Genomic DNA, 15,060 nt, shown 5'->3' on the forward strand with positions numbered 1-15,060 from the left:
CATCTGTCTCTGTGAAGGACAAATGAACCACGTTGCCACAGTTTGCTTTCCAATTGCCAAGACAAATCACTGTCCACAGCAGCAGCTGCTGTACTGAACAGAAACCTTTCAAGTCGTAAACAGAGCGAGACAATAATTACACGAGGCCTCGCTAAAGGTTAACCAATTTCAAAAAACCCTAACCCTAACCCAGAAAGTAAAAAAAAAAATGCACGGGTCTTTCAAAACACAGTTTCTGTACAATGTCTACAATGTGGAAAATGTCTTTGTCTCCACATAAAAACACGACATACTTTACAAATGCAAACACAGACAGACAGTAAAAACTTCAGGGTTCAGAGTTCTATTTACAATTGGAGTAAAAATATCCTAATTTAACTATTTCAAAATTGAATTTCACTCCGTACAAAGGATTTCTTTTAGACTTTTTTGTGTTAGTTTATTTCATAATAATTTCTCAATATAAAATGGCTTCTGGAAGTTTTTACAATAAGGGAGACACTCACATTTTCTGTGTCCAACATACTGGTATTACATACACTTTTTTTTTAAACATGTGTTATTATGTATAATTCCACAAACAGTATTTTTGCCGTGCTTTCTTTTTGATGCATTTTTTACGTTTTATTGTCATATGTTGACTTATTTTTATGATATAATTTGTTTAGAGGCTCCACATGAGTCTGACTGGTGGATCTTTGGCGTGTGTGTGTGTGTGTGTGTGTGCTCCACAAATGTCCCCGGGAAAGTCTGGCATTGAGCAAAGGAATGTGTATGAATAACGTCAACTATAATCTACAGACCACACGACCGATGTCAGCGTGCGTCACATCCTGCACTGCCCACATTTAGCGAGTGGTGATACATCAAATGTAACCCTCCACAGGCGATCACCAGTCCGTCTGTTTGCGTAAGTCTGAACAATCGTTTTTATTTTACTGTTTGAAAAACAGGCACGGTACACATTAGTGAATGTTCATAAATGTGCCATATTGTAGCCACAGATTCATTTCCATCTATAGTCCCCTGTAGGCACGTTGATGTAACATAGTCAACAAATAAATACATACATGTAATATGCCCACAGGAAATCACAGTGACACCCACATTTAGTGCAGACACAAACAGATGTAAAATCATGTGGCAACCGGTCGTGACATCCCCCATAGGAATCTGAATTGAAGCCTTGAGATTTAGTCATATGTGTTGGGATTTTTTTTTACTCATACTGTCAATCGAGTGGGAATTAGGGTCATTTTCTGAGAGACTTCCATTCTAATGGAGCTCTTTTTGGCTACTCAGTATATTCTTATTTCCTGGTTGGCTTCAAGACTATGTCCATTTAAAAAAAACAAAAAACAATGTACAGTACCAGCAGTTCCAAATAGTCACTGAAAGGAAGAACGAAAGAAAGAAAGAAAGAAAGAAAGAAAGAAAGAAAGACTTAAAAAAGATAATTGTTCTAATGTTTCCACATTTAATGGTACTAACGTATAGCACTAACCCCTAATAAATCAGATTATGCAGCAGGTTTGCAGTAAAGCTTTGAAAGTGCTGACTCATGCATGGTTCTCAAACTGGAATCAGGGTGGAGCTGAGGAATTTTGACCAGAGAGTGCGTAGACAATGAAACTTATGTCTCGCCCCATGTGAAGTACACGTGAGGAAGAGGAGGATGAAGAGAGAGTACATTATCTTATTGGGAATGGTGTTACTTCAAGAGCTCTATATTTTCCCATGTGGTACTTGATACAAAGTTTGAGAGCCACTGGTTTAGAATATTCAAATAAATGCCCATCCCCAATTCAAACTGAGTTCTTTCCACAGTCAGTGGTGTCGCCCCCTGGTGGCTAAATGCTACTTCCAATCTACTTCACTTTTCAAACCCTGATGACTTTTTTTAATCTGCAATATCGCCATTCATTCACACTGACACACTGCACCTTTAAACCAAAACTGTGGGGTCAAGTGTTTGCTGTAAAAAGATAAATGTTGTTGTCCTTTTATGTTTTGCCTGTGGGCGCTAACGTCCACAGCTCCACAGCTCAGGTGAAATGGAATTCTCTCACAGTTCCTTTAAACCTCCGAGGTGACCGTGATGAACTCTGCCCAGGATGTGGCCTTGCCCTTCACCCTTTCACATGCTGGAAGTGGCTCCAACCCCCTTTAAAATAAACAGCTTTGAGTTGATTTACTCTTTTTACTTCCATCTTACCGAGCTGATTTTCCATTCCAGTGAGAGACAGTGAGCATCAATATGCAACAATTAGAACAAAAATGCTTTAAATGCAGTACACCCCAGCCCCGTGATCCACCGGGGTGTCCACCTTTTCATCTTTTTAATTACGTTTTTTCCCCATCTCTACTAAACATCCGCTTGGTAAGACACAAACTGCTCGGAAGCCCAACTGTTCTGGCTCAAAAGAAAACATTGCCCATTGGGTTTGTTATGATAATATTTCCTATAACTCCGAAACCTAACCTGTAAACTTGTGGCTACCATGTGTTTTCTCCTGCCGTCTTGTGATTTCATTACACGCTCTTATTTACAGTTAGTGGTCTGTACGGGGGGTTACGGGCATACATCTGTAAGTACTCACTGGTGTCAGCGGAGAAATAACATGTGTCATGTGGCGTACGAATATGTTTCTACAGCATGTGGATATGTCTTTTGAGTGGTCGCATGGCTCATCGTATGGAAACAATTTGAGTTTTTTGTTGTTTTTTGGGGCGGAGGGTTTGTGTTCATGCAATTTTCTGACAGAAGGTTGAAGGAGAATATGATAAAGACCTCACAGGGAACTAAGTGAAGTCTCACTACCTGGTGGAGGATTATTTCATCATGGAAGATCATCATGGTTTTCTGCAGCCTTTGGTTCAAATAGATGGGTCGTTATCAGGCTTCTGCGGTGTTTGCTGATGAGCTATGTTAGAGCAGGGAAACATCTAAGACATGCAGGCCAACATGGTCCTCAGCACCAGGATTGAGAAACCCTGATTTAGAGAAAAGATTTAATCTAAGATCCAGTGGGTTGTGGCAAATTAGTCATAGATCATATCTGATTTTGTGTCACATGGGATGGAAAACATCAGAATTGGGTCACTTTAGCATCGTTCAGTGTAAATGCAGCCTCACTGGTTGAGTGGAAGTTGAGGCATAACCAGCACTTATTACTTCCTTATTACACTATTAGAGGAGTGCGGCTATGTCAAAGCTGCTGACCAAAACAAATGTGAGTTTATTTCATTAAAAATAGAATACTTTTTGTCGACGTTTTTTTAAAGCACACCTGTAAGTTCGTAACTGTATCTTGTATAACAGTTGCGATGCTACTGCAGTGACGGACAGACAGAGAGATGTGTCTCTAATGCTGCGTTCACACCGGACGTGGCACAAATTCTGCGTCGTCTGCATGTGTGTCCTCGAGCACTTGAGTGAATACATGCGGAATTAAATGTGTCCTGCTGCATTCACATCAGCATCTTTTTCCCACAACATTACTGTAACAAAAATTAAAGATCTGTGGGATTTGCAGAAAAAGTCACACATGCTCTTTGAACTCTGAAGGCAGTCCAGTGTCTGACGTCTCCACACTCACAGGGCAATGGAAAGATTAGATTTCGTGTCATGGAAAGGGTGAAATTGAATTTCAACTCAAGGCCTTGAGAGCTGACCAGGTTTTCAACCAAATTAGACCCTTCTTGGAATCCTGGTGAATTTTCTCCCGTTTCCTCTTACAGTCCAAAAACATGCAATATAGGTAAATTGGACACTCTAAATTGATCTTAAGACCGGATGATTGTTTGTCTTTGTATGTGTCCCTGTGATAGACTGGAGACCTGTCCATGGTGTGACCAATGTCAGTGGAGACATGCAGGCCTCCACTGCATGTCCACTGCCTCCACATGCAGGCCTCCACTGCAGGCCTCCACTGCACTGTTCCGGGGGGGGGGGGGGGGGGGGGGCCCGTAACCCTCACATGGAGGATAAAACGGTAGAAGACAGATGGGAAGGTGTTACAACCTCAAGGTTATTAGGTCTTTCCTTGTTTCCGTCTCTCTCTCTGCATGTGTGAGTGTGTGTATGATGGGTTGCAGGTGTGCATGATTGACTGATTGTGTGTGAGTGTTTACATTGATCCTTTGACCTGATCGATCCTGCACAAAAGGCCCTGTCATCCCGACTGGACTTCTCTTAAACCCCTCACAGCCAGACTGCCTGTAAACATCTTGTGCTTGTTTTGAATGATCCTTTAAAATGGTTGCTGGTGGTTTCTTGGGAATTGGGAAGAGGAAGTCCCTTTATTCATGTTGCGCCCAGGTTTTCTGGATGACTCACCTCCAAATGTCGCTTCAGGTTTGTTATGTTTTTTCTTTTGAGTTTGTTTCGGCATGGTTTGTTAAGGGTTCTTAACACTGTACATACAGTATATCGTCTCTTCTCTTTCTTCCTAACACCGTCATTTCTGTCACTTTTCCTTGAGTGACCTCCTCCATGTAGATCATCCTAACCTCCATACCTCGCAGAGATCAGTCTGAATGGATCCCTTCCCAGTTTGAACATTTTCATCTATTTTTCATTTGAAAGTGTAGATTTTGTCATATCAACTATCAATTTTATTTACATCTCGATTTCATTGACCGACATTTTCCACATGTCGGGGTAAGTAGCCATCACAATGGCCATTGTGTGGTTCTAAAAAGAGACCACCAATAATTTGTTAAGTTTGAGTATAGCAAATCTTCAGTTGCCAGTAGGAGGCACAATGACTGGCTTTGCAGGTTATCACGTGGACCTTCCATCCATTTTCTGCCATTTTATCCTCCACATGAGGGTCGTGGGGGCGCTGGTGCCAATCCCAGCTGACAGAAGGTGATCAACGCTAAAAAGAAAATGTCTGGGTGGAAACCTGCTGTGTGGCAAATTGTGAAAATGCACTTTTAACTATAATTCCTGCAAAATTTATCGCATGGCCCCAAAACCCCATCCAGATCACAACTTTCAAAGGTCCTGATGGGCAGACCAAGTTTGGTGAGTTTACATGCACGGTAAGACCCTCAAAACTGCGCTCAAAGAAGCAGATACAATTGGGCCTGCGCACACTGGACTGTAACAAACACTCAATTTGCTTTGATCAGCCGACACATTAAAACCAGGTACTGTGTCTTTGTTTGGACTTTCCACAGAATTTAGGATTAACTAAGGATGTACATGTATGCAGGCAGGCATTTTAGAAATGCAGAGTTCAATTAACACCTCTATAAATCCTGGTGGTTCTTAGTTACATCAGCAGAGGCCAGCTAGCAGTGCGTGACAGCAAAGTTACTGGGCCCAAAGTTCAACAGGTGAACTTTAATTACTGCCATATATCTTTCCACAGTTTCAAAGGTTCCGGAACCAGATATGACATCTCTGGCCATTTTCAAAAGGATGTCGATAAGTCATTCCTTTAGATAAGTGTCAGATGTCAGATCTGGTGCTGGACACTTCTCCTCGCATCTCAGTGTGTCTGCTGAGAACTTACATAAGTGACAGCCAGAGCATATGCATGTATTATACCGTAGTCAGCCATGGAAATCAACTCACCATGCATGAAACCCTGTTAGCAACATGTACTCCATCACAATATGTTTTCCATGTGTCAGTGTCACGTTTATTTTCACACTGGTCAGCCATAACGTTTGTGTGATTGCCTGTGTAATGCAGTATGGCGTGGGTCTTTCATGATGTCGGCACGTCGTCCTGTGATTCAGTATAAATTGATTGATTGTTGATGTGGTTTTGTGCACAGTGCTGCTTCATTTATCTTCTTTTGATGGGCTTTAAAATCTGTTCATGAAGCTGCAGATGACAGCATTAAGCCTTGTTTCCATCGAGTGGAACGGTTCAGTTTGGTACATATTTTTCCCTTGGGGGTATCACTTAACATTTAAGCATTTAGCAGACGCTGTTCTCCAAAGCGACTTACAAAAGATGAATAAGCTACATAGAAATAGTCTTGGAAAGAACTCCACTAGATAGGAACAGTGGACTGATAGAGGGCGAGAGTGCAGAAGTGGATCCAAGTGCAGGGGAGGGGGTAGGGTAAATGCTAGGACAGAAGATGCTCTTGGAACAGCTGGGTCTTCAAGAGCTTTTTGAAGATAGACAGGGACGCCCCTGTTCTGGTAGCGCTCGGTAGGTCATTCCACAAAGGGTGGAGCTAAACTGGATGTGTATATATATGTGGTTTTGTATGTAATTTCTGATAGAATGAGTATAAAACAAGGGAAAAGTGATGCCAATGTGATGTCCATCTGCCATTGTTGGGTGCACTGATGAAAAACACTGGTAAGAGGTGAGTTAGAAAGTGTCTTGAGAGTATTGTATTTTAGTGTTTTGTTTTGAGAGTGTTGAATGAATTAAAAAGAAAGTCTATCTAACTATCTATCTATCTATCTATCTATCTATCTATCTATCTATCTATCTTTACCAACCTCTACCTACAGTATATCCGACCTAATTAATTACCCACCCCTACTGATCTCTGCCTATACTTACCTCTACCAGTACTTACGTACCTCAAACCATTGCCACCTACCTACCTACTATCTAAAATAGCTTATATACTATAAATTATATTGTATTATATTATATTAAATACTAATAAAATACAACAGAGAATCTATCAGTGGTGTACACAGTAAATATTGTTGTGTTAAAGTAAAAGTAAAGGAGTGTATTTAATCTGATTAGACTTTTTCATCTCACTGTTGTAGGAAGCTGGAAAATCAGCATCTTTGTCACCAGAGAGGAGAGAGTTGAAAAAATGCCTGTGCATAGTTTTTATTATTGTTAATAAATAGCAACAGAACAGACAGGAGGGCAGCTGTAGTTCCACTCCTTGTTTCTTGAGAAATGACAAAACCTCTTTGAACAGAACAGTGACACAGGTTGCAGCTAATTATGACTTTATTCTCACAATATTACGACTTTGTTCTCGAAAGATCAAGACTAAAATGTCTTCAGTATGGATCTGAAACAAAGAAAGAAAGAATACTACAGTAACGAAGTGAAAGGCAAAAGCTAGAGTCGCCTAAAAATGAATTATAAAAACTATGGTGTGCAAACTTTCCACAATTTTCCTTTTCTTCACTTTTCAGAGGCATTGCAGAGCCATTGATGTTTGACCTATGATATTTTCAAGGAAGGCTGCAGCCTTCACAAATCAATCATCCCTGTGTTTTGGACCTTCCTAATGTATTGCACATGGACCGGTGTGCTGGTGATGATACATGATGTGTGTGTGTCTGTGTGTGTGTGTGTGTGTGTGTTGTGCTGAATATTGGCATCAACTAATAAAATGTATTTTTATCCTAATTTGGGAGGCAGTTACCCAAAATAGCTGCAGAAATCAGAGTTTTTTTTCCCTTTAAATAATCAAATGTGCTTCAGCAGCAACTACTTCACCAGGTAATTAGAGGTCTCAAACAAATCATCCTTTGAGGACAGAATGGCACAATATTTTCCTCATTTATTTTGGTTACAGGAATGAAAGGTTGACCACCAGTATTTGCTGATGTGGACACATTTGTTTTCCCCAAACCAGAGTCTAAAAATCAAACTTGTTGATGCATGAATTATTTTTTTCTTTTCTTACTGCGGAAAAGTCGTTTTCTGACCAGATGCGAAATATTCCCGCGTGAGAAAGTCAGCGTTTTTCATGCAGCAGCAGTGAGTAGACACATTTTTAGAGACATATTTGTTTTATTTTAACTTTTATCTAAACAGGAAGTCCCATTGTGATCAGAAATCTATTCTTTCGTGGGGGGAGAATGTACCGAGTATAGCAGCAATCCAAGATCACAACACATTGTGACAACATCATGGAAAAGACCACAGTAAACACAGGGAAACTGTCACGTGAATGTTTTGTTCCTCAGCAAGAAAACACTTATTTTGGGGCCTTTTCAAGCCTTTTTACACAACATTAATATGTATATGTTTTAAATAACATGATTAAAATGAAGCTGTGGTCACAGACTGTATGTAAAAATGTAGTCTCGTCAGGAGCTAAATAAACTTTTGGTTTGAAGCCGTGAAATTCACAATATGACCAGTGCCATGACAGAGTTTTTGGTGTCCACTCATGAACAAATAACCATATCCAGTTTTATATAAACACTGACCAGTCTTTTTCAGGTTTACCCATTGAAGATGATATATGAAGTGTGGTGGTAAAAGTTGTCGGAAAAATATTCGATTAAACCAAATTTTGCTCTTATATTTTGGGTCCCTGACACGATTTATTGCAATTTTCTTTTCCGCCTTAAACCAAAAACTGATAAAGTTCTTGAGACGCACACGAGCCATGATTCCAAAATCCAAGCACGACGCATATATAAATCCATGATTCTCAAACTGTGGTACGTGTACCACCAGTGGTACGCAAACTTCCCAACCTGATGTTACTGCGAGGAAAATGAGAAATACTGTTCCACTGTGTATGGAGATGAGGAATTTCGAGTGTGTAGAAAATGAAACACATAACTGGAAAAAATGTATAATAAATTCAACAATAATAATTATAACTAGAGTCATCTAATGTTAACTGAGCTTGCGCTGTAATGAAATAAAATAAAATGCTGGGTAAAGAGTGAATAGAGGCTCTTAAAGCATGACACAGCACAAATGTGAGCTGTCTAAATAACATGTTTTAAATTACACTTCCAATACTTTTAAATTTGGTAAATGTGTAACTGCTACTTGTTGGCCTGCTTCTGTTCATCGAGAAATATCGCCATGCTGGAAGAGGAAAAACATTTCCAAGATTGCCCAGAAAAGAAACACAGTATACCACAATGTTTTACGATTGCCACTCAATCACTGTGACGTTGACTAATTCTGATTTTAAACGGCGGGCCCTTCGGAGCATGTGTCCGTCTGCCTGTCTGCCTGTCTGCCTGTCTGCCTGCATACATCCTGTATTTTTGTGACATTTCTGTTATTCTTTTTTCACATCCGGCAATCTCAACACACACGGAGTAGATCTTGTCACCTGTTTCCAGTTTCTGTCTTTGAGCAAACTAAGGGATTATCCTCTGAATATGAAACACTTTCACGCCATTTCTAACTCTGTGTTTCTTGACAAAGTGCCAGTTATTGTTTTGCACTTTCCTTCTTCGCAGTGTCATTTATCACATTTAATTGTTATTGGATAATGAAGGAGGGACCGGAACTCCTGCGTACTGTCAATCAGGAAAATGTTCAGGAAAGTCAAAATCAAACACAACTCGTTGGGATGGACCGAGACACCTGACTGAGAAACATGACGTACAGTATTTTCTGTCTCTTGAGTAAAGCAAGGAAATGTAATGCAAATTCTCAAGTCTTCTTTGAGTTAGAGTCAATGTCAAGTCATGTCTTTGAGCTCAAGTCCAAGTCGAGTTTTGTCTTTGAGCTAGAGTCAAAGTCGAGTTTTGTCTTTGAGCTAGAATCCAAGTAATCTCTGAAATCTTTGAGCTCAAGTCCAAGTCAATTCTCAAGTCTTCTTTGAGTTAGAGTCAATGTCAAGTCATGTCTTTGAGCTCCAGTCCAAGTTAAAGTGTGTCTCAAGTTGTTGAGCTAGAGTCCAGGTCAAGTCTCAAGTCATTGAGCTCAAGTCCAAGTCAAGTTTTGTCTTTGAGCTAGAGTCAAAGTCGAGTTTTGTCTTTGAGCTAGAGTCAAAGTCGAGTTTTGTCTTTGAGCTAGAAAGTCCAAGTCTCTGAAATCTTTGAGCTCAAGTCCAAGTCAATTCTCAAGTCTTCTTTGAGTTAGAGTCAATGTCAAGTCATGTCTTTGAGCTCAAGTCCAAGTCGAGTTTTGTCTTTGAGCTAGAGTCAAAGTCGAGTTTTGTCTTTGAGCTAGAGTCCAAGTAATCTCTGAAATCTTTGAGCTCAAGTCCAAGTCAATTCTCAAGTCTTCTTTGAGTTAGAGTCAATGTCAAGTCATGTCTTTGAGCTCCAGTCCAAGTCAAGACTCAAGTCATTGAGCTCAAGTACAAATCATGTCTCCATGATCATGAGTGAGTGAATGAGTCTCTATCTTTACTTAATGTACAGATTGTTTTTTCAAAAGCCGCTCAGTGAGGTTTAGGTTTCTGTGACTGAGGACTGGAGTTTTATGTGGTGTCAGCACATTGTGCTCTCCCACTCTCTCTCTGCAGGTCCAGAGGAGGTCCAGAGGAGGTCCAGAGGAGGTCCAGAGGAGGGTGTCAGGATGCGGTTCATCGTTATGGCTGAGCACACACAACACTAAACCAGTGAATCACTTGTGTGTCACTGTGGTTTTGGTGTAATTGTCGTGCACTTAATGACGGCACTGGGATATTCCAGGAACAACAGGCGTGACTCATGTTCTGTTGGAACCTTCGTTTTGAATTGCTGTTGTAGGGTTAGGGCACAGTGCACGGTGGTGCAGTGGTGAGCACTGGTGCCTCATAGGAATAAGATTGTTGGATTTTGCATGTCCTTGTCCATGTCTGCATGGGTTTTCTCCACCACTCGGACCCTTTTACCTTAGACATGCAAATGTGGGTTCTGTTATTATCCTGTGGACTGGAAACTTTGCCGCTGCATTCTTACCAAACAATTCTGACTAAACAAACAGATAGATAGATAGATAGATAGATAGATACATAGATAGATAGATAGATAGATAGATAGATAGATAGATAGATAGATAGATAGATAGATAGATAGATAGATAGATAGATAGATAGGTAGATAGATAGACGGATGGACGGACGGACGGACGGACAGATAGATAGATACAGTAGATAGATAGATAGATAGATAGATAGATAGATAGATAGATAGATAGATAGATAGATAGATAGATAGATAGATAGATAGGTAGATAGATAGACGGATGGACGGACGGACGGACGGACAGATAGATAGATACAGTAGATAGATAGATAGATAGATAGATAGATAGATAGATAGATAGATAGATACACTGTAAGAAATGTCCGTAGAAATTACGGTAAAAAACTGTCAAATAGCAACAGTAAAATACCGTAAAATCAAAAATAGTATATCACTGTAGAAAATACATTGGATTACCGTAAATCAAGAAACAGTAAAGTCTGTAAGGTCATTTATGTGACACTACATTAATTAATTGGTTAAACCATCGGGTTGCGAAGAGGATTTTAAGCAATAGCGTAAAAAAAGAAATGCTCCAGAGAATGATCTCCCACCCTACCTTGAATATTCTACCTCCACAAACACGAGCGTGTTTGGCTCCAGTGAATTTGATGTGATTTGAAACCTCATTTTCGAACACATTTTCCTCAGTAATGGCTTTAAACGCTCTTAAAAGGAAGCGCCTTCATAACTATCACACTGTTCATGTTCAACACAAATGGCATTTAGGGTAAACAAATCAGATTGGCCCCACTTCAGCTTTGAAGCTACATTCCCCCCTTTTTCCAGCAGTTGTAAACTTAATTTCACACCTGATAATATAATGGGCTCGTGTCACCTTTTACGTCTTGTTTTAATGACCTTGTATAACCCGACTTTATGAGCAAACACACTGAGTGCAGGAGAAGAGCTTTAATCAGTGGGTGCTGGAATCTTCTCACATTTTCCCATGTGCGCGCCGGTCACTTCACACGGACACGCCTCTCTAATGTGTTCCACCGTTTTAAGTCAAGGTCTTTAACAAGGGGCGGGGAAACAAGGAGAGTCAACGATTGGGAAGTTCCCACTCTGTTTTACTGACTAAAGAAGACTTACTTAAACACCTCGTGTGGTCGTCCGTGTCTCAGAATTTCAAAATCATATCACAGTCATGACAAAATACGTGATGGACTCTTCCCTCCAGGACATTCCTGTTATTTTTAGACTCTTCATTGGATTTGAACTCGTAGCCTGTGAAGCTCTGATTCAATAAGTCTCACTCACGTCCACTCATCGGCTCACGACCTCGTCTTAATTATGTCCCCTGTCTGTCCACGTGTGATGAAATGCTCACAACTGCATGATTTAAAAAGGAGATTCAGATTTCAACACAATGCTAATCATGAATTTACCAAATTCTTTATTATTCTGAATAATTATTCAAATGTCAAATCTTTTACTCGAGAGAAAAACTTGACAGAAACACAGTAAAGAGCCGTGCAGGGCTTTTATTTTCTTTGAAGGAAGTGACTTTGACGTTGACTTTTGTCAATTTCATTTATTTATTTTCAATTCCAACGCGCTCTGTTGTTGTGGGAATGTGACGTGTAACTCAGATCCACTGTCTGATGATTGAATAACTCATTCATCTCTGGAAATGAGTCAAAGAAAACTGTATATTTTTTGGGTGAAGTGGCCCTTTAACTCATGATACCTTATCATGCAACGAGCTGTAAAAGGTGACATGAGCCCATCACTATATCAGGTGTGAAATGAAGTTTACAACTGCTGGAAAAAAAGGGGGAATGTAGCTTCAAAGCTAAAGTGGAGACAATCTGATTTGTTTACTCTAAATGTCATTTGTGTTGAACAAGAACAGTGTGATAGTTATTAAGGCGCTTCCTTTTAAGAGCGTTTGAAGCGATAAACCCCCCTAAAAAACACAGGTTTTTAAAATAACATATAATTCACCAACAAACCTCCAGAGATGAGAGGGTATCACTGTCATCTATCTATCTATCTATCTATCTATCTATCTATCTATCTATCTATCTATCTATCTATCTATCTATCTATCTATCGTTACAATACTGCACTATCAAAAAACAACAATTTAATGTCTTATAACTTTTGATTAATCATTTATTGTGTTAATAAACCAGTAATACCCTAATTTTAAACCATTTATAAACCTTTTGTGAGGACATTATTCTATCCGTGCGGCCTCACTATACTACCCTATCAAAGAAGCAACAAATACCTAATTACAAATCTACTGTCTGTGATATTACTGTCCATGATAAACACCTTTTTCACATCAGATATTTGGAGAGAGTCGAGGAATGACATGGGACCAATTGCACATATTTGCCGTGTAATTGAGCAGATCTGTGAAAAAGTGCAAACAACTGTGTGAGTAATGTTCTGTGTGTCACACAGAACTATATTAGATCAAAATCAAACATAAGCCAGGCCTTCAGTGCACTGACGGATATAAGTGAGAACATGCAGCATTTGTGCTACATTATGTCTGACATCCACACAATACTTTGACATTTTACAGACATTGAAAACAGAAAAGTCTGGAAACAAAAACAGATTTGTGTGGATTACAGTTACTAGATTATGCTTAGGTTAAAAGCCAGCTGACATACTTTAGATTTAAAGATTAGATTATAAGCAGCAGGGATTTCAACACAAACACTCAACTAAAATAATAAACAAATACAGTAAAATCTTAAAAAAACCCCAAAAGGTTTTGTTTAAAGTAGCGAGTTTTTAAAAATGACTTAAAATGAGGCAGTTGGTTAAAATCAAGTCAAATTCTATAAATTAGTGGTAATCTGAATCTGGATTGAGATTGCGCCCAAAAAAGGTCTTTAATCTAAAATAAAATAGATAATACTCTTTATTATTGTCATAAAGTTAATTCTAAAATTTGCACACAAACCCCCCAAACAAAAAACAACAAGATGTCTTTTTCTTTTTTTATTCTCCTTTAACCACTTACTTCCCTGTTACTTTCACAGTATATTCTGTAGAAACACTTTTGTCTCTGTAAGTATTTGGATTATTTATGCTGCTGCTATCTGGAGGAAAAGATCTTGTGTCTCAGTTGGAAACTTTGTTAAAAACAAACGTTGACTGTGGAATGTGTCTCTGTTCAAGTCGAGTCAATCCCAACCTCACAAACACAGTTTGCCTCAAAGGGTTCAGGGTTAATCCCACTTTCCTTAGACCTGAACATAAAGTGAGGGAAGACACAAATGAAGAGCCAGAGAGGAGGAATCTTCTGCCAGGACAGACGGTGTCACATATGAAGAGAAACAAGTTCAGCACATTTACAAAGAGAGAGGAAACAGTTTAAATGTTTGTCTTTCAAAGTGAACACCTCTTGTTTTAATATCTGGGCTCCTAAAAAATATGCGTCACATCCTATGTTTCAGTCAAATGTGATATTTAAAAACCTCCCCAAATAAAAACAATCATTTTGATCCACATATTTATGCCCATTTATAGTCTTTCACAGTCAATAATGTTTACAACGCATCTTTGTATGTGTTCGACCAGCAGCAGCAGCCCTGAGTCTAACGTTCTCTGTGTGGACACCAACTGCTCCTCGCTCCTCTGACTTATTAGCATTTCAAAAAGTGACATTAAAACTCATTTTATCACCAGAATATTTCATTACGTACTGATTTGGTTTGGAACGTCTCTGAGGATCTTCAGTGTTGGACGTGGACGAGAGGGTTATGTTCATGAAGAAGTGTAGCAGTGGATTAAAAACAGACTCATTTCTCACTGAACCAATTTAAAGTGAGTGCAAAGTGTTTCCAGCACTTGGTGAAGGAATCTTACTTTCCATAAGTGATTCCAACGACCTACCGCGTTTATCAGCGGGTCAGCGACCTGCATGTTTAACATAACGACTCACAAATCAGGTGATAACACAGAAATTAAAAAACCTGCAGTCACTCCGCATGTGGAGGACATGGGGTTGAACCCCAGACTTCAACAAAAAAAAACAAAAAAAAAAACCCCAACACAGTCACAGTCGACAAAATTATAATCACCAATTTCCCCTCTTAATCTAGACGCTTAATCCCAAACACACAGTGTGTGTGTGTGTATGTGCCACTGCTGTAAAATGCTTCAGCCATCTTGAAGGAATTTATAGTCTTTCACAGTCACTAATGTTTACAACGTCAGGCCACCTTATTATGTGTCTGACCAGCAGCAGATCTGAGTTGAACTTTGTCTGTGTGGACACCAGCTGCTCATTGCTCCTCTGAATGTCTTCCTCTTTCCTCCAGCACTGGTACTAAAGAGGTGTGGCTGCTGCTGCTGCTGCTGCTGCTGCTGCTGCTGCTGCTGCTGCTGCTGATGATGATTGTTGGGAACATGACGGTGCTA

Source organism: Solea solea, chromosome 12 (assembly GCF_958295425.1).
Source record: "Solea solea chromosome 12, fSolSol10.1, whole genome shotgun sequence".
NCBI lineage: Eukaryota > Metazoa > Chordata > Actinopteri > Pleuronectiformes > Soleidae > Solea > Solea solea.